The 25,794-nt window shown below is 46.9% G+C and overlaps 1 protein-coding gene across 2 annotated transcripts in view; it reads right to left on the reverse strand.

The window, feature by feature from the left end:
• Positions 1-25,794, reverse strand: part of Aff3 (ALF transcription elongation factor 3) — a 538,593-nt gene that overhangs the window by 178,206 nt on the left and 334,593 nt on the right. The window lies entirely within an intron of this gene.

Consider the following 25,794-nt stretch of genomic DNA (forward strand, 5'->3'; position numbering starts at 1 on the left):
ACTTCTTCCCACCTGTTAAGGACCATCTCAAACATCACTTATGCCCTGAGGACTTTGCTAATTCCCTTTCCATTCCAATATGATATAACAGTTCCTTCTGAATGATCCTCCAGAGCAATGATTTCTTCCCAGGTGAGAACTCCTACATTCCATTTTGTGCTACAATTTCATAAGTACACACTTCATCTACACCCAGTCGTTCTCCCTCTTTTGATGACCTTCCGTTCACAATGAGTAAAACTCACACTAAGGAGACCTAGTAATCCCTTTCAAGAGCATTCAGCTTTACTAAACATAATTCCCAAACAGGAATCCTAATAATCTCTTTCAAGAGCATTCAGAAATACTAAACATAATCCCCTAAAGAGAGACTATAAATCCCTTCAAGAGGGATAGTGTTTACTTATCATTGTGTTGACTGGACCATCTTATGGAGTAAGTGCTCCATGTAAACTTGTTGAATTGACCTAAACATCCACATTTTAAAGCAAACTTGTTTGTTCATATTAGTTTAATTGTAGCAAAGTATTTCTTCATGATTTTTCCATTTAATGACTCTTACTAAATACATAAATGAGTAGTAAAGGCCATAAATCTGCTTAAAACATTTAGGTCTATAAGAATTAAAAAAAAGAATTATTTTTATGAACTATTTTAGTGTATTTGTAATGTAATGCAAATTTGAAATATGTTACATAATATACTTGCAAAATAAAATTTATAATATGCAGTAGCTTTATAGGATTGGTTATCCATTAGGGTTGCATGGAAAAATTAATAGCAAATGGACATGTACATTTCCTCTTCTGTCACTACCTCATGGAGCTAAGGTATGTTATGTGATTGGTCATTGCAGTGATTTCGAGCTTTGGACTTTAAAATCAATCAGATCTTAGCTTATGGTATCTTACAATCAGAGGAAGTGTGGACATTAGACACCTGTGGTTCTGTTGTGAAAACAAAGAGAGATAATACATGTAAAGAAGACAGCATAGTTTTTAAGCATGCATGAAAGGCAGCAGCAATTCATATAAAGTTGAGTTGCAGAATTTTTGTCTCCAAAGATCTAGTTTCTTACTGAGATTTAGTTGTTGGGAGTCTGAGATGAGAGAATAGGTTGGACAGTGTGGTTTCTCATTTTCTTAAACAACACAATAAGGTACTGTGCAAATATAATCTGTAATTTAGCCAGTAATTACTAATACAAACTATATGTTACTAGAGCAGAAAATTATTTAAAGAGTTATGATTCCTAGGCATGATTTGTATTTTATATTGGAGAAAAGGTCCTTAAGTTTTTTTCATGGGAACACATCTCTGACAAAGTAATAACGGTCACTGGGATAATAAGGGCTGATAAAATATATTTCATTTGTACCTTATTTTTGGTGATGATTTAAAATTAAGCCAAAGTAGACTTTATCATCCCTATTTAATTTCCCTTAGGGGCTGGGGAGATAGCTCAGTCGGTAGAGTGCTTGCCTTGTAAGCACAAGGCCCTGGGTTCGATCCCCAGCACCCAAAAAAAAAAAAAAAAAAAAAAAAAAATTTCCCTTAGCTTGACTCAAATTATTTTCTTCACAGAGAAAGAATGCCATTTCATGCAAGCATAATGACCCCAGTCCACTGTGTCCACAGTCTCTGTCCCTGGTCACGCCCCTGGCCTCACTGTTTCCACCCTCCCTTCGTCACTGTTTTGCTTCTGTTTACAGTCATCCCCCCTAATCCACAGCGGGTACATCCCCACACCCCAAGGTGGGTGCCTGAAACCCACCATGAATGACTTGGAACCATATATACACTCTGTTTTTCCCCATACATACATACCCATGATAAACTTTCACCTTTTCACTTAAAGGAAGCATTTTACAGCTTTTCTTTGGCTTATCCAAGTTGCCAACATTACGACTGGAAATTTTAAAGTAAAATCAGGGTTATCTGAACAAGCATTGGGATACCTTGATAATCAATATTATACCTGATAGGGCTGCCAAGGGACTTAATGGGAAAGTAGTGTATACAGCATGGATACATTGGACAAAGGGGTGATCCGGGTCCTGGTAGGATGGAGTAAGATTTTATTATGCTACTCAGAATGGCATGCAATATATAACTGGTGTATTTCTGAACTTTTCTATTTAGTGGTTTCAGACTGTGAACGATGGAAAGGAAACCACAGAAATGGCAGGACAACCAAACCATCAGTGGGGCATCCTTAAAACTTCCTGGACCACATATAAGAAAGGAAGAGAGAGATAATGTCTACAGCCACTTACTCAGAAGTCTAGCCTTGCAACTTGTAAACTCCTCTGCCATTTCTTTTTTTTTTTTTTTAATTTTTTTAGTTGTTGATGGACCTTTATTTTGCTTATTTTTACATGGTGCTGAGGATGGAACCCAGTGCCTCACACGTGCTAGGCAAGCGCTCTACCACTGAGCCCCAGCCCCAGTCCTCCCCTGCCATTTCTTGGATCCATCTACCTTTCTTCCTTTTTGATCTTGTCCCTCAAGAATAAGGTCACACTTCATTTTCCCAGCATGGAGGCCCTCAGGTTTGAGTCTAGGTTCCCAAATCTTTTAGCTACTCCAAATAGTGGGACTAAGAATCCACCTATCTGTCTTAACTCAGTCTTACCAGTTCCAACTCCCAAGACACCCATCTAGTCACTCAAGGGACACAATGCAGATTATTCTTTGGATAGACTCAATGTCAAGTCTCTTTATAGTAAATGTGCTCACTTTTATTCCAAAATGAAGGAATGAATGGTTAAATGATAAGGTAACAGACTCTGCATTTCGTTGACGGTCTCTCTGTCCTCTGTATACCAATTTTCAGGAGGTCATGGGGCACGTAGGCCGGTTTCCACTTTCCTGTCTGCTCTATGGCAAGAGGCCCATCTTCCCAGGGATCCGAGCTCTGCTGCCCAGCGGACCCTCATGTGCTCATCGCACAGCCCCTCCCCCTCCCGGAGCTGCCCAGCTGTTCTGGGGTCACGGCATCAGCCGGTTTTCGGGTGCCTGGTAGAGACAGGGCATTCCAGCACTGAGCAGCGCGGTCTTTGTGATTAAAGGAGGCAAGGAACAGAAATCGAGGTTTAGACTGAAGTCTAATCTTAAAGAGTTCAAAACGCGCAGCTGTGAAGACCTACAAAGAATGCTCAGCTCGCAAAGAGATCAAACCAGAAAAAAATTTAAACGCTTTCCAGTGTCTTCTAGTTTCAATTATCCTGGTCCAATTGTTCAAGATGCTCTGTCCCATGGTGCCATCAAGGAATGTGTCAGAGTTTCTGCCTGTTGCTTTTCAGTACCCTCTTCTCCCTAGCCAGATCAGTGGACTTCCTGTCCTCCCCTGGCATTTCCTGTCACGTTGCTGAGCTCACCACCTTGTTCCTTCTCACCCTGGCCTCTCTGTGAAAGTCACCGCTGCTCTCCTCATCAGGAGTTCTTTCCTGTGTCTGCACTTCGATCTGATCAGTGCTACTCACAACTGCACGTTACTGCTGTCCTGCGCTTTCTTTTCATGTGCTACTGCTATCAGATTATAATTTAAAAAATCCCTACTAGAGTATAACCACTTCAAGGGAAGGGAGCATGTCTTACAATTCTCTGACAATTTTCCAAAGGCCTGGCATAATAAAGAATTGGAATTCCTTGAACCACTCCAGAATCCTCTTTCCACCTGTAAAACAGAGCAATACCTCATACTTGTCCTACCGAGCACACACAACTGTTGGCAGGACGGGGAGACTAAACGCTTGCTCTCAGCCGGTCTCAAGACGCTCCGCCACCTCGGGTCTGCTGGACAGGCACGTCATCCCCACTGCTGGCAAATGACCACAGTGAGCTCCAGGATTCTTTGTGCTCAGAAATGGATTCTTTCCTAATGAAGACACGGGATTAATTCTGCCACTTGGGAATACAAATGTTACGGGCTGCAGCTGGTCTTTATGTGTGGCGGGAGCGGCTACAGATCAGAGAGGGATTTTGCTTCCAGTTTCCATGTCCGAACAATCGTCCAGCTTTTCAGTTCTTTCACACCTATTATTTGCGTCCTGACGCTCTTATCAGATAAGGGCCGCCACTGACAGGAGGTGGTGATTTTTATTACCCTACAAATCCTGCAAGTGCCAGCAGCTCATAGGAGCACTGGCTCTGGGAAGGGGCCAACGCTGGCTCAGGCCTGGACCTGGGGCCTGAGCACCAGCTCTGGATGGGGCAGAGTGGGAGAGGCCCTCCCTGAACAGGGGACTGCAGGCCGTCCTGACTGCCAGTCGGCACTGGCCATCGTCCGCAGGCTCCAGGGTCAGAACTGAAGGCTGCGCAGACAGCTCGGAACAAGGAAGGTGCTGCTGCTGAGCTGGCTTCTCCACAGAGATTCACCCCCACATCCTGGTGCCACACTCCATACGAGGAGAACCTAGAGGCTGAAAAATAACAAACACGGAGCAAGGCCAGGACTTTGGAACTGATCGCTGTCCCTGCCCTCAGTAAGGCTGACCACCAAGGGACAATCGGGTGGAGATCCAGGGACTCTGCCTGAGAAGCAGCGTTCCATTCATGCAACCCATGGGTGCAGATAAGGGCCATTATTATTTTGAAAGAAACAGTGCTCACTAAAAAGCTTTTAGAAAAGCAGTGCCAGCTGGGGGTGGGGGAACCTTTTTAAAAGTCTGTTTTTTATCCTGTAGCTCAGTCTGCTATGATGCCAGAAACCAAGGTTGCGAGTGGTTAGACGCAACACCAATAAGCAGATTACCAGCAGAATTCTGTGAAAACGTGGCTAGCAGAAGTCACAGGGAGATCCTGTGTCTTGGAAATGAAATTTCAAAAATATGCCCAATTTGGGATACGATGAGTCTGGGAGGGGAATTCCCAGGGCTGCAGAGCTGTCCTCTGGCACCCAGAGCGGACTGGTTCCGGGACTCCCAACATCCGTGGATGTTCGAGGGGCTTATGTCAGTGGTGTGTATTAGAAGCGGCACCTCCTCCTGTATCTCTGCACCACCTATAAGATCGAATACAGTGTAACTGCTACACAAAGAGTCGGCGAGCCGGATTGGTTAGGGGACATCAAGAAAAATATCTGTGTGTGTTCAGAACAGACATGACCTTTTTCTGAGGAGTTTTGATCTGTGGGGGTGAATCTATGGATGCAGAGCCCATGGGCATGGAGGACCAACTGTCTGTGAACCTACTGGCCTCATCCATATCCCCCAGGTGGACTCATGGAGGTCACTGCATGGACGGGACTCTGGAACTTACTGTGCTGCTCTGCCACCTAGGAGGTCAACCATCAAGGGACAAAATGGGGCAAGGATGAACGTGATCCGTCTGAGAAGCAGCAGGTTCCCCAGAATGGCAACTACAAGACACAAAGGCCTTCCGACTGTGCACACTGAGGGGACCCGGGAGCGGCCCTCCACTCTTGCTCCCTGGCTTCTAAGGTTTCTATTGGCTGAAAACCACAGGCCATGCGGCGTCTGGCCTTTATGCGATCACATTGTAAAACGTGGTGTTTACCGACAGGGCATCAAGCCTGTGCCGCTGGAGACCCCTCTCCCCTCCTCGGCATGAGCTGGACTCTCACGGAGAAGGCAAGAGCACCCGGGGAAGCCAAGCACAGCCCTCGCCTTTACACATTTATTTGCGAGATCCTGCGGTTCGGACCTTGTAGGCGTGTCTGAGCTGCACTTCTGTCGATTCCCACCTATCTTTTGGGTGTGTGTATGGGGAGGATGGGAGTGACCCATCTCCCTCTCTTGTCCCCCTGTGTTAAGTGTGTACCCATTCAATGTGCTTGGAAACTTCTGGAATAAAACCCATACATGTCTAAAGTTTAACTTCTAGATTCTCCTGGCTTTCCATGTTCATTTTATTCCTGTGTTTAAGACATACTATAATACCCGTTTTTCAATTTGGAGATTGTTCTTGGAACTAGCATTGGGTCAAAATGTTCAAGCGGAACCATTTATACTGGGTTCCTGGCATCTGAAGAAGACAGGTTTGCTGCAGCGTCTATAGCTGTGGAAGCAGAAAGACTCTGGTCGAATCCAGGTGACTAGGATGCCACCAGCTGCAACACACACCCCTGGTTTCTGAGCTCTTACGAGTCTTGTGTTCCTCATGAGAAGCAGGAATCAGTCCAATTTGAACTTTAAAAATATCATTTTTAATGAAAAGAACAAAGCATTTGCAAAGCATTCAGAGGATTGCCCACATTTCTGAATCTGGGGCTGACGAGGCCCCGTGTCGTTTCTTAAGCTAAATTACATTAACTCTGGGTTTGTAAGAAGTGAGCCAACTTTCTGACCAACTCAAGAGGAAGGTCATGTTATTAATTGTGCCACTGTCACCTTATTCCTGATGCACAGAATACCTTTTAGTTGTAACATAAACACCCAGAAATTAGCTTTCCTAATAGGCATACAGATTATAATTAGTCTTTGAACCAGCCAGGGTTTGCCATTATCAAATTGCTATTTCACATGCATCTAAAGGAAAAGACAGGAAGTCTGGCCAGGCTAGAGGGGAAGAGGGTGATAATTACATTCTTGGCCATGATTTCCACGTGACCATCTGGAACCCTTCTGCAGACAATCTGGAAACATGCCTCTGACAAAAATCAGAGGAACAGGACTGTGGAACAGAACGGGCCTCATTTGACACTGACTGGCTTTGCCACAAGCCAGCAGAAAGACCTGGGGCAAGATGATTTTTCCAATGATCAGGGTCCTTAGCTGTGAAGTGCTATTAACAGTCATATTTTATAGAATTCCTTAAATAGTGAGAAGTATATAAAAGTATCTAGCATGCCCAGCACACAGTAAGTGCTCAATAAATAGTAGTTATTGCTCTAATACTACTTTTATAATTACTATTGACAGTTTTGGCTTGAACTTCATGAGCAGAGGAAATAGAGAAGACATTTACGAGTTTGTTTTTTAATCTATTTTACTCAGTTAATTATTTAATATTTAACTGGTTAATTATTCATAGTCAAATAGCAGGCATAATAAAAGTGTGCTTATTAAACAATAATTCTCTTCCCCAAGTTCCCTTGCCACTAAAGCCCATGTATGTGCACAGCTGGGAGAGCGCTGTCTCAGTGCCTGGTGTTTTTCTTAAAAGGGACAGTTATGAGTCATCAGGCTACATGCTCCTTCTAAAAGCTGGTGTGGGGTTCTGAAGAGCTGAGAAGCATGGTCTCCATGCCTCTGGACTGCACTGGGCCACAGCTGGCTCAGGATGGCCAGAGTGCTGGCCTAAGGAGAGCAGAGGGGCATCCTGTGGCTACCACATTGTGCTAGCAGGGACCCAGGCAGGAAGCAAACCTAAGGCACCGGGGCCAGGATGAAAGGCCCTGGGCTGGTGCAACTTCTTCCCCCAGAGGCAGGCGAGGCCAGTCCTGCAGAAGGCACACACCCTCCCCGCTGCACGCTTCCTGGCTAAGCTCTCTTGCACACACAGGCTTCTGTCTTTAGAAGACCCCCTTGTCCGCAGGGGGATACAGTTGAGACCCTAGGGATGCCTGAGACAGAGGATGCTACTCCCGCCTAGATGTTCCATGCTTATCCCTACACACTATCCACAGATTTAATGCCTTTTCTGTCTTAGCGAAGCACTTGGCGCACACAGTGGCCACGGGCCATGACTCCTGTAGTCTGAAGTGTAATGAAAAAACTAGCGTGGATTTTTTTCATTCTTCACATTTTCATAAGGAAGACTTATTCTTGCTGTCGATCTTAGCAACCTCAGAAAATGATTTTTTTTTCTGATTAAATTGAGAACTTTCACCTTTTTTGCTTACAGGAAGCACTTATGGCTCCTCTTTGGTGTAATCCAATCTTCGAGAGGGGATTGATAATTCACCGCGGAGCTATCATCATGAAATTACCTGCACACAAGCACGGTGATATCACAACAGTAGATACGATGACCGAGATGGCTACTACGAGGCTAATGGGCAGGCAGTGGATACAGCATGGATATGCTAGACTAAGTGATGGTTTGTGTGGGTGGCACAGAGCCCACCGGAGGCTTCATGGTGTTACTCAGGACAGTGCACAATTCACAACTTCTGCATGGCTTATTCTTGGAGTTTTCCATGTAATATTTTTGGACCTCAGTTTACTGTGGGTAACTGAAATTGTGGAAAGCAAAACCATGGGTGGGGCGGTTACTGCCTTAACTGTACATAACAATGTCTTCTCAGTTTGAGAAGCGATTTATGAATCACTGAGCAGCATGACTCCGTCCTGCAGGAATGAATGGGAAGGGCAGGATGAGTTCACAGGGGACAGGAGATGTCCCCAGAGGCTCTCCAGATACTGTCAGTCCAGAGGCTGGAGGGCTGCTTGGCCTTGAGGACGCCACCCTCCTCTCTCTCTCTCTCTGTCTCTTTCTCTCTCTCTTATTTAACATGAAGTCAAACTGTCCTTAAAAAAGAGAAGTGAAAGATGAAAAAAAAATTCCCTCTGAAAGATTAAAGAGAAGGGAGGGGCAAAGGATAAACAGGGTGACAACTACTTTTATGAGAAGAAAATTGAGTTAATTGGAAGAAGACTGAATTAGGAAAGCCTGATTAAAGACACAGAGGTGAAAGAAGACACCAAACTGACCCCGTCTCACGGAAGGTGAGCGCCCGATCTCAGGGTCTAAGTGTGTCTGAATGGGGAGGAGGAGGAGCAGGACTTCAGGAACTCAGAAGCAGAGACCCTCTTGCAGGAGGTGGTAAGACTAAGACAGGCTCAAAATGCCAGAGGGCAAACGCAGGCAGGGGCTCTAGCTCCTTGATCCTCTCTGACGCCCGTTGCTCCCCCTCTTGAGAGGAGGCCAAGAATCAGGTGCAAACGTTTGAGCAGAGGCCGGGCTGCGGATCCCACTTGCGAACCCGGGTGCGTGTCCAGCTGAACGCTTACTGAGCACTCAGTAGGGCGGCGGCCACTGCACACGTGGACATGGCTCCTGCTCTGCAGAAGCAGCCAGACCACTGGGGGAGACAAGCAGTCAACATCCAGCAGATGAATGTCAGCGCGTCGGGACTGCGATCCTCCTGGCTGCTGCACTGGTGGGACAGGGCTCAGAAGCGTCTTGGCAAGAAAGACGAACACGACAGGGGATTGGGTGTGTCCAAGAGGGGCGGGCGATGGAGAAGGCGTTGGTCGACAGCCACCGGGAAGACGGCTTTTATACACTTTAGAGCAATTTCTGCCAATGCACCTTACACAGGGGCTCGGTACTGCTGCTGAGCACCATTTCACGTTGGGGACACTGCAGTGACTGTGGTCCCCACTCTCAAGGAGGTGACGTCAGGTAAACAAATGTGTAAGCAGCCAGGGTCACGCGACACAGTGCACTTAGCAGCGTGAGATGGCATCCAGCACAACTGAGCATCAGCACCCTGGCCATCTTTTCAAGCACCAAGCTGCTTATTTTAGAAGCACCCAGGATCCAGAGCAGAGGGGCAGACCTGGGAATCCCAGGCAGGAGGCACCTGTGTCCTCTGCTCCGCCAAAGCCACCTGGGGGCTGTGTTAACCCCTGCCCTCTATTTTTTCTCTGCTTCTGACTCAACTGTTTTGTGTCCTTTTTTTTTTGTTATCTATTCCTGACTCAATGAGGCCCTTAATTTCATACGGGCTACCTGGTGGGCTGGGAGTACATGATTTCATTTTAATTTTTAATTTAATTGAAAAAGCATCTTCACGATATTTTTCTGCTTGCATAAATAATTTATGCTACTTAAACACTGACAAAAAAAAAAAAAAAAAAAAGAATACCAAGTTCAGGGGAGGGAAAGTCCCCTAAATCCTGACAACTACAGATAATGCCCACAGGGAACATGGGGCGCTGGGCACCGACCCCATGTCCACACACAGGTCTGAGTGCAGGGGTGACTTACGTATTTCACGAGGTCACACTGCTTGGTGACGCATCGTTTCACTGACCATCTTTCCCAGCACCACATGTAGGCGATCTCCTTTTAAAGGCCGCCCAGGCCTCTCACTGCCTGGAGAAGCTGCGGTTTATTTAATCAAGAGATGCACGGTGGCAATATCAACATCTTGGTCACTACAAATCATGTTTTTGACAAAAATTTCTCTCTTAACAGCTCTGTTTCTTCTCCATGATTAATCCCTTGAATACATGTCCAGATCAAATGGCATAAATATTTAAAATTTTAGTATATTGTCAAATTTCCCCCCAGTCTCTCAATTTACATCTTCCCCAACAGTATATGAGTCTGTTTCTAGTCACCTTTACTCATATTCTTCTTAAAAATCATTTTTATAACATTATTCATCTTACAGAAAACATCGATGGTTTTAATTACATGCCTAATTATTAGAATAGCATATTAGACATTCACCTCTCATTCATGAAATAGTTATTCATCTATTTTACCCATTTTGATATCAGAATACATACGTTTCATGTTGTTTAAAGGGTACTTCGAGTATTTAGAAAATTAATGGTCTGTCTTACTGGCTGAGTTGCTTTCTTTTTGCGGGGGCAGTGAGTACTGGGGATTGAACTCAGGGGCACTAGCCCTGAGCCACAAGCCCAGCCCTATTTTGTATTTATTTAGAGACAGGGTCTCGCTGAGGTGCTGAGCCCCTCGCTTTTGCTGAAGCTGGCTTTGAACGCGCCATCCTCCTGCCTCAGCCTCCCGAGGCGCTGGGGTGACAGGCGGGCTTCATCAGTTTCCCTATCATGCATAATATGGAAGGAATCCTGGCAGTCAAAGTGGACAAGAAAACAAGGGACGAAAAAGAACTCTTGAGAATGAAAGGCAAGCGATACAATTTTACCACTGAAAAATATCCCACACAGCCACCAAAGTGTGGCCGGCAAATTTTATTGCCTTGTGGCAAACTTTTCCGAAGGTTGAACCAATGACACCTGATTTCTGAAAATATCTGTTGTCCTGAAGTCCTCAGGTCAGGACAGGAGCATTCCAGATGAACAATTAGATGTGGGTGTGTGATTGACTCCCGGCAACTCAGCACGGGGTCAGCCCCAAAGGAGAGGAACTGAGGCCAAAGATGAGCAGCTCAGGCTGATTACCAGTGGGGGGCAAAGAGTCACAGACAGAGACCAGAGCCACAGACAGAGCCACGCACACGAGCACTGAGACACCCTGGTCCTCAGGATCTCACTGAGGGGATGGAATGTCCTCAGGCTGCACCAGGGTGGTGGCCGCAGAATCTCATACAATACTAATTTACTATGTAGCGCTGAATTACACACTTGAAATGAGTTTTTGGATACATAAGGCATGGTGGCGCAGGCCTGTAACCTCAGTGGCTCCGGAGGCTGAGGCAGGAGGATCACGAGTTCAAAGCCAGCCTCAGCCACAGCGAGGTGCCAAGCAACTCAGCAAGACCCTGTCCCTAAACAAAACACAAAATAGGGCTGGGGATGTGGCTCCGTGGTCGAGGGCCCCTGAGTTCAATCCCCAGTACCAAAAAAAAAGCTGCACAGAAACAGAGTGACAGGTGGTGAATTCCCCCTGCGACCACAGGAGAGGTGGCCCTGAGAAGAGAATGTGCTCTGTGGGTGACAAGCAGGAAGAGCAGTGTGGCAGGTTCTGGGGAAGGGCTGGACCCGCAGAGTCACGTGGCCCTGTGCCGTGGGAGCGAGGAGCCTGCCTGGGGTGGATAGGGTGCCCTGGCCCGGACGGGTGATAGGTGGAATGGGTAGTGAGCACCCAGGTTTCCGTGACCAGCAAGGCAGGGGGACCTCGCAGCCCTGGTGCCATGGTTCAGGGCAGCTCTGGAAAGGAAGGGGGCTGGCACGGGGAGGAGCGCCAGAGAACTCCAGAGGATCCAGCTTAACCACTGTAAATGTCTCCTTGACCATCTCACCAGGTATTTCTAGGCTCCTGGGGACAAAGAGAGAACAATACGATGAAAGAAGTAGCAACAGGACTGGCTTTGGGATGAGGACGTGTCGATCCTGGTCTCAGGGACCCACGGACTCTGGGGTAAAGGCTATGCAGGGAGGCGATGTCTTCCTAATTCCTCAAATGGGGCCGTTCCCCCCGGGGGAGCCAAGTTAGCAGCCCAGGGCCTCGGGCATGGGAGGTGCACCTGGAACGTGGAACGTGGAACGCAGGCTACTGTCTCCTTCCACTGGTTAAAGAGCGGTGAGAACACCTCACTGGAGTTTTGAGAGAAGTAAGGAAGATGCTGTATTTGAAAGTATTTCATAAATTTGCTACTGAATGTAGAACAAGAGCTTCAGCAGAATTTCTTAAGTGCAAACCCCAGCTAGATGCAGCTTTCCTGCATTATCAGTTCTTTAGCATCTCCTGCTCAATTCTGGTCCCCTCACCCCTCCCCCTCCCCTCTGAGAATGAGAAATAGGATGAAAAAGCAAAGAAGAACTTCTATTCCCACCTCGCCTTATTGCGTGTTAGCATCCGCATATCAGAGAGAACATTTTGCCTTTAGTTCTTTGGGATTGGCTTATTTCAATTAGCATGATAGTCTCTAGTTCCATCCATTTACCAGCAAAGGTCATACTTTCATTCTTCTTTATGGCTGAGTAATATTCCATTGTGTATATGTACCACATTTTCTTTATCCATGAAGGGAGGGGGGATGGGAATGAACCGGACATCACTTTCCTATGTTCACATATGAACACACAACCAGTGAAACTCCCTATCACGTACAACCACAGAATGGGATCCTAATTTGAATGAGACGTACTCCATGTATGTATAACACGTCAAAGTACACTCTACTGTCATTTATATCTAAAAGGAACAAATAAAAAAGATGCAAAGAAAAAAAAAAGTCAAAGGCAAGAAGAGGAGGACTAAGAAGAGACCAGTGGAGAGGCGGCTGGGGCATGAGGAGCAGGTGAGGGGAAACAGGATGGGAGCTCAGACACACTGCTTGGTCCCTGGACCAGGCCACGTGCCGGCTGGGCCTCGGGTTCTCATTTGTGAGTCCTCTCAGAGGAACTGCAAGAATCAAAGTGTGTCCCGTTCATTCCACTATCACGGTGACCTGTGTGGTGTGATTCCACATCACGTGCAACCAGAAGAATGAGAAGTTAGGCTCCATCTACGCATGAGGTGTCAAAATGCATTCTCCTGTCATGTCTAACTAACTAGAGCAAATAAAAATCCTGAAAAAGAAGGCGTAGCTCAGACACAGCAGGTCTGCTGAGGGACACAGATGGGAAGCATTCACTCTGGAAACTTCGATGCAATAGACCAAGTCCTGATGCTTTTAGGTTCTATCACATTTACCTCTTGGCTTGGGGGGCCCTTGATCATCCTTCGGTATCTTCTCGGGAAAACACGGTGGCCATTAAAACACAATTATTCTGACTGGCCTAAAGTGAGGCGGCCACACCCAGTCCTGGGATTTTACTTCAGAGTTGAACAGCCAGCTGGGCTTTGATTCTCGAATTGCTCTGCAGTCTGGGGAAGGTAAGCCCTTAATCTCCAACTGGTTCTAAAACCCATCCATCATTAAATGGGGTCCAACCCAGGGAAATTATGGTAGATGACAGCTTGGGAAAGGTAACCAATTCAATGCCAGGCAATCTTTGCTACCTACTTTCTTAACATGCCAGCTACTATCCAGAGAGTCTGACCAATCAGAGAGGGCGTCTGGTTGCCTGTTAGAAGGGACCAGGGTCCCACGTGCTCAGCTCTCACCTCCCCATAGGGGACTGGGTTGAGGCCACCGAGTTCCTATGCCTTACCACAGGAAGCAGGCCCTGCGTCGCACCTGGGCTCTGCTCAGGTGTAGGTCCACCTGTTTTCCTTCCCCATCACATCCTACCCTTCTAGCACATTCAGTTCAAGAAGAACCCAATGGATGCTCCAGGAAACACCTGCTCACTGCTGCCTCCTTTGACTAGCCTTCCCTTCTCTCAATGTCTAGAGCACTAATATCATGTAGCCCTCAATCCACCGAGACCACAGCCAGGCCTTCTGAGGACAGAGACTCTTCCTTATTGGCTGCTGCATCCCCAGGGTCTAGCTTAGTAAGGTGCTCATTAAAAAATCATGGAACAGACGGGCATGGTGGCACACGCCTACAATCCCAGTGGCTTGGGAGGCTGAGGCAGGAGGATCGAGAGTTCAAAGTCAGCCTCAGCAACAGTGAGGTACTCTGCAACTCAGTGAGATCCTGTCTCTAAATAAAATATAAAATAGGGCTGGGGGGTGTGGCTTAGTGGTCAAGTGTCCAAGTTCAATCCCCCTGCAAAAAAAATCATGGAACAACGAAGACCTTCCACACACACGAGAGAATCAGATCGTGAGATTGAGTCCTAAGGACCTGCCATAACAGACATTCTTGCAATGCTTTCTTTCAAATCAGTCACTTAGGCAGGTGAGTCTTTTGTTCCAGCAATGTGTGGTTAGCTCAAAATGTTTCAGGAATTCTTCTTTGGGAACTGTGCTATGTCATGGTCCTCTGAATTCTTAGGAATGGGTAGTAGGGTGGAGAATCTCAGTGGGAGGAATGGATCTGAATCCAGAGAGTCCAAAGTCACCAAAAGCCAAGTCTTAACTGCAGTAGCTGCAGAAGTGGGAGAGAGTTATTTTGGATCAAAACCCACTTTAACGTGCTAGGTCCTCATTGTTAATCTTTGCTTTCAGGAATAAAGTTGCTGTAGGAATGCTTGAGATGACGACATCATTAGAGAATTTAGCTTATCAAGGTGACTCTCTCCAATGGCTGCGAATGATTCCTTAAATGCATGACAAATACCCCAAACATATTCTTTTTCTAAAATGAATCCAGCAACTAACACACAGAAGGAACTTAATCAGTACCCACTGACCTAACTGTATTTACAGTGGTGACAGAATGCTAGTTTGGTTCCATGCAAATGTAAATTTCAAAATAATTTGATGCTTTAAAAATAGCAAGCTCCGATAACATAAAGCAACAGTAGGAGACAGGAGCAAATGCACGGCTCCCTCTCTGGACAAAGGAGAGTGTGGGACACGCTGAGAATACAATTCCCAGAGGGTTTCCCAGAAGATGGGGAGGAAAAGGAATTCACTAGATGTTGCTGGAGTTCCTTGCAATTGTGTTTCTTTGATTCTGAATAAAGAACCAGCAGTAGAGTCAGGATCATTTTGGGCAAATTTCAAGAAATTAAAACAAAGGTTAAAAAAAAAAAAACTATCAGAATAGGGGTCAGTGTGTTACCTAGCCCAGGCAGATGGCTGTGTTCATGTTGTTAGAGGAGTAATGCAGACAGCCTTCCAAAGTTCCATATGAGGCACATTTGCCAAGAAAATGCTTCAGGTTGGCAGAAGGTAGAAACCCTGTATTGGGTAAATATTTAGCAACATGGAAGGATTTTTAACACTAATATCTCATTTGTAGTGGAATATGCTTTATGGGCTGAAATCTCTTTTCCCATTCTGTTTTGTAAGTTATGATAAAAAAAATCAAAACATGATCACCTGTCGAGGATGAATCCTGCACCTGTGAGACAGTATTTCAAACGAGCCAGCTCCCTGATTACAACGCGCGGGATCTGGCACGAGGAGGCGGGCTCTTGCTACTATTCTGGCCCGGGGCTCCAGGCGCTCAGACAAAGGGCTGTTGGTACAACCACGAAATCTCTAACATGATCTTTTATGATTCCTGCCCGCACAACAAACAGCTCCATCTGGAGTTCCGGGGTAGACTCCAGCCAAAATTGCAGGGGCCTGAGCTCGGGCATCCCTGGCAGCCCGGACGAAGGCAGAAGTCAGACCCCAGCAGCAGCACGATCGCCGGCTCACCGTCTAGAGGGGCTGCAGGACAGCTGGCTCCGCACAGGGCACAGAGCTAAGCGTGTCGAGCCGCACAGAAATACCGACGCTGGGCTCCTCTCTAAGTGACAGCACCAGGCGGGTGGGGAGACGGGGACCTACCCGTGTAGGCAAGCAGGAGCAAAATGGTCCCTTGGTCACAGGGCCACAGAGGCTACAGTGATGGGCCAGATACTCAGAACTGGTGGATGGCAGAGCTCACCGTGAATGGCAGCGATCAGGACGACCTGAGAGCAGCAGGGTGTAAGCACGTGTTGAGGGTCTGTGCTCAGTTCCCACGTGGGTCCCCCAGTGCCTGGGTCTGGCCTCCTTCCCAGGAACATCCTGGGAGAGTCACTAGGCATTGCCAGTACTTTCTACCTGGAGGAAGCTTCCCATTCCTCCCAAAGTGTCTTGACTGGCCTACTCCAGGCCCAACCTCGGTGGCTTCTCTCCGCAGATGTCAAGGGAGCTGACGCCAGACAGTGAGCTCTGAAGGGTGGCTGCTCAGAGGCCTGGTCATGGCTGGTCATTGGGCTTTTATCCAAGGAGGAAAGACAGTGCCCAGAGACCTGGGTCCTGGTGCTGCCTTGGCTGGGTAAGCTTCTGGTCTACCTGGCCTGGATGCCTCTCCACCGCCCGGCTGAAGTACAAGGCTCATTTGTAACCACTTCAGTTATTTACCTAAGGACTGATAGTTAGCCGTACACCTGGCAGGACTTCCGCCTGGTTCCCTTTCTTTCTGCACCTATGGAAGTGCTGCTAAGTCCGGGTCTTGGCCGCGGGACCTCCCTGCTGGCCTCGTCTGTGCACCAGCTGAGGCGGCCCTGGCAGAGCAGATGTTCCTGTGGTCTGTGCCCTGCCCGGCCCCGCCCTGGGGGTTTGCACGACATTCCTGAAGCAGGCCCTGGGGCTTACTTAAGAAACGTAACAACAGAAAATCTCGGAAAGTTAGCCTCCGCACCACCAGCTCAAATAGGCAGCAGGCATGTCCGTGTGGCCTGGCGCCGGCAGGTCGGATGATGTTGTAAAGACAGGTTTCAGCGGGTTTGTCCCAGGCCTGAGAGCCAGAAGGCAGCGTGGTCTCTGAAGTACTCAAAGTGACCACTGCTCCCGGCAGTACCTGTCGGGCCAGCCTGGAGCTCCCTCTGCCCAGAGCACAGGTCCCTTCTCTTCCTCTGGTCTCCTCCTCCTCCTCTCCATTTCTCACCTCCTACAGGTCTGCCACTGTCCCCAGCACCTCTGCAGTACCTGGCACTGAATGAAGTTCAATGAATATTTTTGTTCAAAGAACAAAGGAACTGATCCTTTCTGAGGGAAAGGAAGCAGAGGGGTCAGCAGCAAATGCCAAGAGCAACAGAAGGATTCAGGCCTGTGTGCTCCAGCGTGACTCTTCTGCTCAGCTCCAAGCAGCCGGCAGGGACCATGACCGGCAGCCCATCTTTCCTCCTTCCATCTGCATCTTCTCTTCTGCACGAATGTCAGTGGTTTCTGTCTGACCATCTAGTACCCAGGTATCTGTCTAGGACTTGTCACCTACTGAGCGTGCTTTGGTGTTGGCATCTGTGTGTGCACCATACAGACGTGTGGGTGCACACACATGCATAAAGAGGGGCCTACAGAGAGTCACGGGCTGTATGTTTTCTCTCATATGTGGAAGCTAGAGGGGGAAAAAGAAAAAAAAGGGATCTCATGAAAATAGAAGGGAGATCAGTAGGATAAAGGGGCTGGGGGAGGGAGGAGGGGAGGGCAAGGGGAGCTACTAGGGAGAGATACTGACCAAATGGTGTCAAGTGCTTGTGCAAATACTTCACCACGAATCCCACTATTAGGTATAATTATTCTGTATCAAAATTTTTTTCAAAAAAGACAGGAGAACTCAGAAAAGCTACCTCTCTGAAGGCACTTCCCCCTCAAACCTCCTGGCACATGGACATCTTTCTCATGGACGACTTTCACAAGCTGGTAGTTTTAGCATCTACTGAGTCACATTCAACGCAATGGCACTTTGAAATGAACCCGCCAGCGAATAACCACAGGACAATGACGTTTAACAAAGTCTGGCCCCGCCTTCTGGATCATCCCCAATTCAATGATGAGGAGGCCCTGAGAAATATTCCCACTGGACTCCCACTGAGGTGGAGGTGGGGGATGGACAGTCCCACTGGCTAGCTCCAGATGTGCACTAGCGACGACGTGAGGAAGCTCAGTGGTTTTCGTTTGGAACGGCTATAGGAAAACAGGCTGACTCAGGACTCCCAGATCTTGAAATTTAGACAGGCAGTGAGGAAGTGCCCAGACTAAGTTCACCACACACAGAACAAGGGGCACTTCCACACAAGTCCACTGATGTCCTAAGCGGAAGCTCTACTTGTAAGATCTAAATGATCTACCTTCACAATCAGAAGACGAGGAACAGGGAAGTGAAGACGTGGGCTTTGTGAGTGTCTGCCAGCGCCTGCGTAAGGGTTCAGTGAGGCCCATCCTGCAGAAAGTGGCCACTTCCCCATAGAGGGAATGTCTCAGCTGCATCTTCCTGTATCTCAGACCTTGATGGTTATATTTTTACCAGAGATTATAATCAAACTTCTAAAAAACTGAATGAAACTCATACAATATAAAACACCATTTAAAAACAAACTTCAGTGGTTTTTGGCTTATTCGCAATGTCATATGACCACCATCACCACCCAATTCCAGAATGTTTCCATCCCCCTGAAAGCACACCCTGTGCCTCCCATTCCAACCTCCGCCCATCCCAAGAACTCACTAGCTATGCTTGGTCTCCGTGGATCCACCCACCGTGGACATTTTGTATGTAAGCAATCGTACCAGATGTGACCTTTGGGGCTGGCTTCTTTCACGCGGCGAGTGTGTTTGAAGTTCACCCATGTTGTAGCAGCTATCAGTACTTTATTTCCATTTATGGCACAACAAGATCTCCTGTGTGACCGCACCTCAATCTTCTCATCTACACATCAGTGGAGGGACGCTTAGGTTGCTCTGGCTTTCTGGATGCTATGGACAGTGCCCCGTGAGCAACATGCACACCTTGCCGGGCGAGCCTGTGTCTTAATCCTCTTGGGCATACACCTTGGAGTGGAGTTGCTGAGGCATATGGTAACTCTGCTTCTAGCTGCTAAGGGACCGCCCATGTTTTCCTTAATCCTTGCACCATTCGACACTACCACCGGCAATGGATGGGGTTCCCATCTACCCACCCCACCGCCCACGCTTGTTTACTTTATTGGAGCCACCTTCGTGGGTGTGCCATTTCATTGTAGGCTCTCTGTGAAGCGGAATCTCACCATGGTGCCCAGGCTGGCCTGGCACTCACAATCCTGCCTCAGCCTCCCCAGTGGCTGAGATCACGGACACACCAGCACACCTGGCGAACTCACTGTAGTTTTTATTTACATTTCCCTAGTGACCAATGATAATGAACGTCTTTTCATGTCGTTATTGGCCGCTTGTACATCTTCTTTGGAGAAATGTCTGTTCAAATCCTTTGCCCAATATTTTCATTAAGTTCTCTTTTTATTGTTGAATGGTAAGAGTTCTTTACATATGCTGGAAAAGAGACTTATCAGATTCATAATTTACAAATATTTTCTCCAATTTTAGGGGTTTTCTTTTCACCTTCCTGATACTGTCCTTTGAAGCACAAATTTTTTTTAGATTTTGATGAAGTCCAACAATCTACTTTTCCTTTTGTCACTTGTGCTTTTTGGTGTCCTATTTAAGAAACCACTGCCCAATCCAAAGTCATGAATACTTGCAGCTAAATATTTTTCTAACAGTTGATAGTTTGGGATCTAAAAATTTAGGTTTTGATTCATCTTCGTTTAATTTGTGACTACAGTGCAAGGTAAGGGTTTGATTTTATTCATTCGGATGTGGACACCCAGTTGTCCCACATTTGTTGAAAAGACTATTATTTCCCCCATTGGATGGAGTTGACATCCTGATGTAAAAAAAAAAAAAAAAAAAAAAAATCAACCGACCATGGAATGATGGGTTTATTTACAGATTCTAAATTCTATTACATTGTTTTATACAATATCCTACCTCAGTACTGCAATGTTTACATTGTTACTACTTTGTCAGTTTTGGAATCAGGACGTGTGAGTTAGTCTTGTTCTTTTCAAACTTGTTTTGGGTTTGGTGGTCTCTTGCATTTCCATCTGCATTTTAAGATTGGCTTGTCCATTTATGCACAAAAGGCCACTTGACTTGTGATAGGAATTTCTTTGAATGTGTAGATCAACTGGGGAGTACTGTCATCTTACCAATCTTAAATCTTCCAAATCATGTTTCGTAGTTTCCAGTGTAAAAATAGTGTGTTTCCTGGGCTAACTTTATTCTTAAGTATTTCACTCTTTTGATGCTACTGTAAATAGACTTGTGCCCTTAAATTCAGTTTTGGATTGTTCATTACTCGTGTATAGACATGAAAGTGGATTTTTTTACATTGATAGTGTATCCAGCCACTTTGCTGGACTTGTCTACTAGCAATAATAATGTGGGGCAGGGGGAGGGACAGTCTTCAGGGTATTTTTCTATAGAAGATGATGTCACCTTGGAGACAGTTTTGTGTTTTCTTTTCCAGTTTGAATGGTGTTTGTTTTCTTTTTCTTGCCTCGTTGTGCTGGCCAGTATTTCCAGGGCAATGCTGACCAGAAGTGGCCTGAGCACACATTCTTGGTTAGCTCCTGACCTTTGGGGGGAAATATTCATCACTCTGTGAGCCTAAAGTATGGTGTCAGCTGTGGGTTTTCCAGAGATGCCCTTTATAGACAGGAAGTCTGCCCACGATTCCTGGTTTGTTGTTTTTCTCACGAAAGGGTGTTGAACTTTGTCAAAAGTTTTTCCTGCATCTATTGCAATGCTTATGCAATTTTTGCCACTTATTTTATAATGATGGTGTAATATGGTAATTTCAACATAGGAAAATCAACTTTGAATTCTTGGTATGAATTTTAAATAAAAAAATTTTCACTAATTGTTGTTTTAACTGTACACATTTATGATATTTCAACACATGTACACAGTGTGTACTAATCGATAGGGTACTGAGTCATGGAGGAAACCAGGGTCAGAGTCCCCTAGTTTGATCATCATACACTGTATACATGAACTATCACACTGTACTTCATAAACATATGCAATTATTACTTGTTAATAAAAGATTTAAAAATGTGTAAGGCAATGAAAATGCTCAATAACTCTTAAACAACAGGAAGATGATCAGTATGTTCACAATATTACATACCAGTGTGGTGGTTTCACCTTTTTAAAGAAATTTTTACAACTAAAAAAATAACCTGGGAGAGTGACTCCACAGTTCTTGTTATTAATATCCATTCATAGTATTAATATCCACAAAGAAATTGGAGCTCAGAAACTTTCCCAAAGACACATCATTTGCAAATGGTGGCCCAAGGACCAGGATTCGGGTGTTCTTACTCCAGTCAACATACGCGGTCACGCGTACATGGGAACTTTCTTCTAATTATACTGAAATGACAGCCACGGAGGACATCATTTTAAGATCCCATCAAAACTAGAATCCCAGTATCTGAAGCTCCACTGAAGCCACCGGAGCATTTAACGGTCATCTGTTCGTAATCGTGGCTATGGGCCATTTCCACCACCATGGAAGCAGGATTTATCGCCCATCTCCACACTCCCTCTCTGGACAGCAAAGTGGAGCAACCGTCCTGTCTCCCTGCTCCCCTTTACAGCGTAACTGCTTGGAAGAGCTGCCTGGACGTCCTGACTCCAGGCAGGGGACGGAGCTGAGGTTAGTCTGGGTTCCCGGCCTCCCTCACGCTCAGTCTCCATCTTAGCAGAATCTCTCAGCAGTTTCAGCTGGTCATTGGAATCGCTCTCCAGCTGCCAATCAGACTGCTCGCCTCGGTTTCCCCTCTTCCTCCAGAGCTGCTCCACCCTGGTTTCCTTTGCAAGATCCTTCTCTCCTTCCTGACCTTTAAATAACTGAAGCCACTTCTCTTTTTCCCAAGTCCTTATGTTTTTGTTTTGGGTGATCTCATCCTGGTCAAATTTATCCTGCTAACATAGAACTTTCCTTGAATTCCAGACTTGGAGTTAAACTCCTTCCCAGTTACCTCCTACACAGCGCCCGGATTTCAGGTCCTTGACACCGAGCTCTTGACTTCTGCTGTCACCTGCGTGCCCACAGTCTTCCCCCTCCTAGTTAAAGGCGCCCTCTTCTTCCAGGTGTTCAGATGGAAACCTTGCACTCACCTTGACCTTTCTCTTTCTTTCACACCGAACGCAGAGCCTTCCAGGGAATCTGTCAGTGCACCCTTTCAAAATGAGCCTGAGTCCAACCACGTGTGACCTCTACGGCTGCCACAAGGGTACAAGCCACTATCACCTCTCATTTGACCCTTACGCCTTTTGCTTCCACCCTTGTCCCCTGACAAGTCTCTTCTCCCTACCACAGCCAGAGGGATCACCGAAAACACGAATCGGATCGTGTCATTCTTCTGCTGAAAACTTCCACTGGTTCCCTATTTATGGAGAATAAAAGCTCAGGTCATAGATTCTGTCTAATCTAGTCCTGGTTCCCTCCGTGACTCTCCCCTTCCATCCTCTACTCTAGTGATGATGACCTCCTCGGTGTAGCTCCAAACCAACCCACTGACCAACAAGGCTTCTGCCCCAGGGCTTTTGCACCTGCTGGTCCCCCTACTCTGTTTACTCTCAACTCAGTGACAGCAACACCACTTGCTCCCTTAATTTTTAGGTCTCTGCTCAACTGTCACATCAGTAGAGATGGCTTCCCTGGCTGCCTCTTTTTCAATAATACTTGCCAGTCATGCTCCATATCCCTGCCCTGCCTTATCTTTCTTCTTTGCACTCACTACTGCCTGCCACTTACATACTCATGGCTCTTTGCTCCTTGTCTGCCTCCACTAATATGTAGGCTTCATGAGAACAGGGAACTGGCTGTTTGGTTCACTGTATCCTACGGCAGGGCTCAGCCATTCACACACTAATGCCATCTGCAGTGGTTTCTGTGCTATAAAGGCAGAACTGAGTAGTCCTGACAGAGGCTGGCCCATCGCAGACAGGGCCTGTGCCTCCTGGGCTTCAGAGGTTGGGGCCTAGTAGATAGTGAGGGTCCATGACAGGGGACTAAGCGCATTTGTTCAATGAATAACAAATGAAACAGAGGAAATAAAGGCATGGGCTAAGACATATTATATCAAAAGAGCATTTGCACTATTTTTATTTTACTGTGGATTGAACCCAGGAGTACTTAACCACTGAGCCACATCTGCAGCCCTTTTTGTGTTTTATTTTGAGACAGGGTCTTGCTAAGTTGCAGAGGCTGGCCTCCAACTTGTGATCCTCCTGCCTTGGCCTCCCTAGTTACTGGAATTACTAGTATGTGCCACCATACCTGGTCTTGCATTGTCTTTCGATTAACCAAGCACAGCAAAATATTAATAGTAAGACTGATTTGAACTTAATATAAATCCAAATATAGAGTAACAATATTTTATAATTATGTTTTCTGAAGGTTGGAAGTTTAATGCACTTCCTTTGACATGATGTTGAGAGAAAGGCTGAGATGCAAACTGCTAGCCTGGGTGACATTTAAGCTCATGGGGGACTTTACCACCTGGGGTATTTCGGTCCCATAAAAAAATACGCACACACCCAGATCGACTGCTGTAGAAACCTGAAAGCTTCCGTTCCTAAATTATTTATGCTAGGGTCAATTTCAACCTCCCCTCGGTCATGAAGACAGTCTTCTGGATGAGGGGCCTCACACTGGACAGACTAACAGCACAGTTGAAGGTTTGTGTTGATGTTACCCAAATCCCTGTACTGCAAACATCTATAAAAAGGTTAGTGGACACTGTAAAATAACGAAAGATGCTGTTTTGTAAAGGCACTGACTCAGAGAGAGAGAGAGAGAGAGAGAGAGAGAGAGAAACAGAACCCTAAAAGGAACAGGTCAGAGTCAGGATTTTGGAAGATGGCACACAGGTCCCCTGAGCCCCCACAGACACACTCCCTGTGCGGGGACTGCACTGCAGGACCAGGGGCCTCCAACGGCCATGGGGCACAGCCCTCCTGTGTAATGTGTTTCAACTGCTCCTGACACTTTGCAACCTTGGCCTGCGACACCGGATCTGGGAGATGAAGCTGGTAAGCATCCCTCAGCCCCTTCCCTGTCCTCCTGCCAGGGTAACATCTCAGGCTCGGGCCTCCCCGCTGTCAGACGCTTCAGTGGCTTGCAGGAAGATGCCTCCACCCCAGCACATGCGCACACAGGGCATTCAGGGGGAATTCAGAGACAGGAGGTCTGAAGGTACGATAAGCGATCCAGACCCCATAACGGGTCTCCAGATACTTTCAACTTTCAGATATCCAGAAGCAAAAAAAAAAAAAAAAAAAAAAAAGAAAGAAAGAAAAAGAAGAAGAAAAAAGTCACAAATGCTTCTTGTGGCTTGCATGGGGGATCTGTTTTCCTAAGCTTGGGTATTTTCCATACAAATCATTTCAACATTCAGAAAGTCCTCAGAGAAGTCTCTGGAGTTTCAGAGAGTTGAATGGGGAGCAAGATGGTGAACGGCTGCTGGGCTCAGGCGCAGGCTGGCTTCTCTTTTGCAGAGGACAGTGTTGGGTCAAACCCATTACAACTCACCCTCCACCAGCATCTCCTACTCGGGCTGGGCAGATGACCCTCTCGCTACCTTTCTCCCTACCATGGAGATTCTGAACTGTGATGGGCACCGGCACCTTCTCTGAAGCCTGCCCGGTCCAGGGGCCTTGAGTATCACCAGTGTCCACAGATGGCAGGCCCGCCCAACAGGAGGGGACAATTGTACCTGCTGCAGTCCTGGTGTGAGCAAACTCGCCCTCCGTCAGGACCTGCCCCTCAGGCCTGTCCCACCAGAGCACCACTGACATGAGAACAAAGGGTCCCCAACACGAGATGGCTCCCATCAGCCTCACGCCGGCCAAAGACCCAGCCACGCTGGGTCGCTGGTAAAATGCGTGTCCTTTTCTCAACCAAACAACATCGTTGTTCCCATCACCTACAATAAGTCAGTTAGCCCGACTGCCTTTCTAGCATTCAGATACAGTTTGTGCTTCTTCTTTGTAGAAACTTCCAGAAAATGGAAGAATTAGTCAAGAGGTCCCTCTGCACATGTAAGTCCAGACGCTTGTCTAAGGTGATTCATAGGGGGTCTCCTATGTCTGCCTGGGGTGGGAAATCACACTTCCCTCTGAGGACCTACGAGGGTTGGCAGATCCTGTGCTTTGGAGCATGCATCATCCATTGCAAGGCACCCTAAGGTAACCTAGATACAGAACCTGCCAATCACAGCCAACCCAAACAACGCAGAATCGCCAGGACTTTATCTTCTTGGACATTTTCTCACCTAGAAATGTGGGGAAATATGAGCTGCTGGGTCTGCAGTCTCCAGCACCCTTGCTGATGATCTGGGGGACCCTTCAAGTCCCGGGGTGTGTGTGGGCACATGTGTGCACACAGGTCAGTGTGGTGATCCCCTGTCAAACCTGTGCAGGCTCCAAATCTGATAAAGCACAGGAGGGCCCATGACGGGCCTGTGGAGGTCACAGCTCGGGAGGGAGCTGACAGACACAGGCCTGGAAGCACCTCCCTACGCGGGCCAGAAGCAGACTGGAGCAAAGGGTACCCGAAGGTGAACGGCTGGCAACGGAAACGGCAAGAACCGGGAAGCTCCACTAGCAGACAGCAGACAAAGGCAGGATACTAGAATAACATGAGTTTCCACTTCTCAACTCTGAGGCCTCAGGCTGTCAGCACCAGGGGGACCAAGCCTTCCAAGGCCTCAGAACGCAAGCGCCATTTTCTTACTAAATAAGGTGGACTTCAACTCTCTTGGCCAGTTTTTATTTGGGGATCTAAAGAATATATCAGATCGAATTGTACTACCCTAAAATTTAGCCCAGGTCGTATAAATGACCTTTTTTTTTTTTTAA

Source organism: Sciurus carolinensis, chromosome 13 (genome assembly GCF_902686445.1).
Source record: "Sciurus carolinensis chromosome 13, mSciCar1.2, whole genome shotgun sequence".
NCBI classification, from domain to species: Eukaryota; Metazoa; Chordata; class Mammalia; order Rodentia; family Sciuridae; genus Sciurus; species Sciurus carolinensis.